General features: G+C 33.2%; 1 non-coding gene across 1 annotated transcript; it reads right to left on the bottom strand.

Moving 5' to 3' along the window:
* Positions 1-2783: 2783 nt before the first annotated feature.
* Positions 2784-2891, bottom strand: LOC148553531 (small nucleolar RNA R71). Its single transcript, XR_015893916.1, has one exon. It is a non-coding gene; the product is annotated as a small nucleolar RNA R71 (small nucleolar RNA).
* Positions 2892-4597: the final 1706 nt, after the last annotated feature.

Genomic DNA, 4597 nt, shown 5'->3' with positions numbered 1-4597 from the left:
GATTTACATAAGTACCACTATAATATTTTATATTTTATTTATCTTTTACTTATCAATTCATAAAATCAGTTGAATCCGTGTAACTGATATTTGCAAGATGACTATAGCTTACTTTATACCAACAATCTCCATGGGATCGACCCTTACTCACGTAAGGTTTATTACTTGGACGACCCAGTGCACTTGCTGGTTAGTTGCGTGAAGTTGTGAAGTTATGTTTGGACCATGGTATTGTGCACCAAGTTTTGGCACCATTGCCAGGGGGAGAACAAACAACAAATTTTACATCTGAATAACAATTTCGCCACACCAAGTTTTTGGCGCCGTTGCCGGAGATTGTTCGAGTTTGGACAACTGACAGTTCATCTTGTTGCTCAGATTAGGTAACTTTATTTTAATTTAAACCTTTTTGTTTTTATTATTCTTATGTTCGAAAATTTTAAGAAAAAAAAAAGAAAAAAATTTTTAAAATAATAAAAATATTTTCAAAAATATATTTTTCTTCATAATTTTTTAAGAATGAATTCTAGAGTTTCATGAAGTACGTTGAAGCCTGGCTGGCTGTAAAGCCATGTCTAATTTCTTATGGACTGAGGCTTCCAAACCATCATCACAAGAGCAAGCTAGCTGTTCCTAATCCACCTGCTACTGTATGACTGATTTGTATTCTAAAGCTTGGCTGGCCATTGGCCATGTCTAGTGTTTTGGACCGGAGCTTTCACTGAAAGCTTGGCTGGCTAGTGAGCCATGTCTAATTCCTGGACTGGAGCTTTAGACTAAGAGTGCAAGATTCCTGGAATTCATATTAAAAATTTTGAAATCCTGATTTTTCTTTTTCAAATAATTTTTGAAAAAAGTCCAAAAAAATTTATAAAATAAAAAAAATCGAAAATATTTTGTGTTTCTTGTTTGAGTCTTGAGTCAATTTTTAAGTTTGGTGTCAATTGCATGTTTTTATTCTTCTTGCATTTTTTTCGAAAGTGTGTTCATATGTTCTTCATGATCTTCAAGTTGTTCTTGGTAAGTCTTCTTGTTTGATCTTTAAAATTTCTTGTTTTGTGTCCTTTGTTGTTTTTCATATTCATTTTCAATTTGTTAGTGTCTATACATGAAAAATCTTTAAGTTTGGTGTCTTGCATGTTTTTCTTTTCTTAAAAATTTTTCAAAAATAAGTTCTTGGTGTTCATCTTGACATTCAAAGTGTTCTTGGTGTTCATCTTGTAACTCATAGTGTTCTTGCATGCATCTTTTATTTTAATCCAAAATTTTTATGTTTTGCATCAATTTTATATTTTTCTCTCTCTTCATTAAAAATTCAAAAATAAAAGAATATCTTTCCCTTATTTCACTCATAATTTTTGAAAATTTGATTTGATTTAGTCAAAAGTTTTTAAAATTTAGTTGTTTCTTATGAGTCAAATCAAATTTTCAATTTGAAAATCTTATCTTTTTCAAAATCTTTTTCAAAAATCAAATCTTTTTCATTTTTCTTATTTATTTTCGAAAATTTTAAAATTATTTTTCAAAAATCTTTTTCTTAATTTTATCTCATAATTTTCGAAAATATTATCAACAATTAATGTTTTGATTCAAAAATTTCAAGTTTGTTACTTGCCTGTTAAGAAAGATGCAAACTTTAAGTTCTAGAATCATATCTTGTAATTACTTGTGAGTCAAGTCATTAATTTTGATTTTTAAAATTCAGATCTTTTTCAAAGCTAATTTTAATCATATCTTTCTATCATATCTTTTTAAATCATAAATTTTTCAAAAATTTGATTTTTAAAATATCTTTCTCTAACTTCTTATCTTTTCAAAATTGATTTTCAAATCTTTTCTCAACTAACTAATTGACTTTTTGTTTGTTTCTTATCTTTTTCAAAACCACCTAACTACTCTTCCCTCTCTAATTTTCGAAAATACCTCCATCTTTTTCAAAAATTCTTTTTAATTAATTAATTGTTTTAAATTTTAATTTTAATTTTACTTCTCCTTTAATTTTCGAAAATCATCAACCCCTTTTCAAAAATTATTTTCGAAAACTCCTCCCTCTCATCTTCTTCTATTTATTTAATTACTTACTAACACTTCTCCTCATCTCATATCTCTGCTCCTATCCTCACCCTTGTGTTTGGATTATCCATTATTCTTCAGTCTTATTCCCTTTCTTCCTCTACTAACAACAAGGGAACCTTATACTGTGGTAAGAAGGATCCCTATTATTATTTTCTGTTCCCTTCTTTTTCATATGAGCAGGAGCAAGGACAAGAGCATTCTTGTTTGAAGCAGACCCTGAACCTGAAAGGACTCTGAAGAGGAAACTGAGACAAGCTAAAATACAACAATCCAGAGACAACCTTACAAAAATTTTCGAAAAGGAAGAGGAGATGGCAGCCAAAAATAATAATAATACAAGGAGGATGCTTGGTGATTATACTACACCTACTTTCAAGTTTGATGGAAGAAGCATCTCAATCCCTACCATTGGAGCAAACAATTTTGAGCTGAAACCTCAATTAGTTGCTCTAATGCAACAGAACTGCAAATTCCATGGACTTCTATCAGAAGATCCCTATCAGTTTTTAACTGAATTCCTGCAGATCTGTGAGATTGTTAAGACTAATGGAGTAGATCCTGAAGTCTATAGGCTCATGCATTTCCCTTTTGCTGTAAGAGACAGAGCTAGAACATGGTTGGACTCACAACCTAAAGATAGCCTGAACTCTTGGGATAAGCTGGTCACGGCCTTCTTGGCTAAGTTCTTTCCTCCTCAAAAGCTGAGCAAGCTTAGAGTGGATGTTCAGACCTTCAAGCAAAAAGATGGTGAATCCCTCTATGAAGCTTGGGAAAGATACAAGCAGATGACCAAAAGGTGTTCTCCTGACATGCTTTCAGAATGGACCATTCTAGATATATTCTATTATGGTCTGTCTGAGTTCTCCAAGATGTCACTGGATCATTCTGCAGGTGGATTGATAAACCACTATTTTATGGTTTATCTTGTGCTCAATTGAGTGGATTTTATCAACTCTTTACCCACTTATTCATACTATTTGCATGGTTTTACATTTGCCTTCCTAATTATGTACTTTGATTGAAAACATGCTTCTTTGGCCTTAATTTCCCTATGATTAATCCTCTCTTATTACCATTAGATGCCTTGATATGTGTGTTAAGTGATTTCAGAGATTACAGGGCAGGAATGGCTCAGAGGATGGAAAGGAAGCATGCAAAAGTGGAAGGAATACAAGAAGTTGGAGAAATTGCTAAGCTGTCCAGCCTGACCTCTTCGCACTCAAACGGCTATAACTTTAGCTACAGAGGTCCAAATGACGCGGTTCCAGTTGCGTTGGAAAGTAACGTCCAGGGCTTCGATTTGATATATAATATGCCATAGTTGCCCTGACGCTAGGCGACGCGACCGCGTGCTCCATGCGGCCGCATCGCAGTGACGGAAATCAGTGTGTTTGAATTCTTCTCCAGCGATTTCTGGGCTATTTTCGACCTAGTTCTCGGCCCAGAAAACACAGATTAGAGGCTATAAAGTGAGGGAATGCATCCATTCAAAAGGAGGCTTTCACATTCACAATTTTAGGAGTAGATGTAGTTTTTAGAGAGAGAGGTTCTCTCCTCTCTCTTAGGATTAGGATTTAGGACTTCTCTTAGTTTTAGGAGTGACTCTCAATCCCAGGTTCTTTATTTTTATTTATTTTCCCAATTTAATTCATGAACTCTTCCATGTTACATATGATTTTCTTTGAATTAATATTATTTGAGGTATTTTAGTTATTATTACTTTCTTTTATTTACATGATTATTGCTCTTCATCTGAAGGCATTTTTATTCCAGTAGATTTACTTTTCCCCTTTTGGTTTTGGTTAAGAAATTAGTAACTCAGGAGTTATCCAATTCAACAGCATAATTGATAATTGTTATCTTGCCAATTGAGTTGAACTTCAATAATCCCAATCTTTTCTTAGAAAATAAATAGGATTCGAAGATCAAACCAATTTGTCCCTTGACTTTCCTTTGCTTTAGTAAAGGTCAACTAAGTGGAATTAAGATTCAACTTTCATTATTATTGATAAGGATAACTAAGTCTGGACTTCCAATTTCTTATACCTTGCCAAGAGATTTTATTATTATTATTTTATTTTACTTGTCATATAACATATTCCCTCCTTACTTCCAAAACCCCCAATTTATAATCTTCATAACCAATAATAAGGACATACTTCCCTGCAATTCCTTGAGAAGACGACCTGAGGTTTGAATACTCGGTTATCAATTTCAAAGGGGTTTGTTACTTGTGACAACCAAAACGTTTGTACGAAGGGATTTTTGTTGGTTTAGAGACTATATCTACAACGCGACTATTTTTATGACATTCTTTACTGGCAAAAATCCTAACGTCATGGATCCATTCACCTAAAGAAAACGCCTGCAGAAGCTCAAGAACTTATTGACATGGTTGCAAATAATCAATTCATGTATACTTCTGAGAGAAATTCCGTGAATAATGGGACGCCTCAGAAGAAGGGAGTTCTTGAAATTGATGCTCTGAATGCCATATTGGCTCAGAACAAAGTGTTGACTC

The sequence above is a fragment of the Arachis ipaensis genome, chromosome B7 (assembly GCF_059453495.1).
Source record: "Arachis ipaensis isolate K30076 ecotype BB chromosome B7, ASM5945349v1, whole genome shotgun sequence".
Lineage (NCBI taxonomy): Eukaryota > Viridiplantae > Streptophyta > Magnoliopsida > Fabales > Fabaceae > Arachis > Arachis ipaensis.
This window is presented reverse-complemented; position numbering and strand designations above follow the sequence as displayed.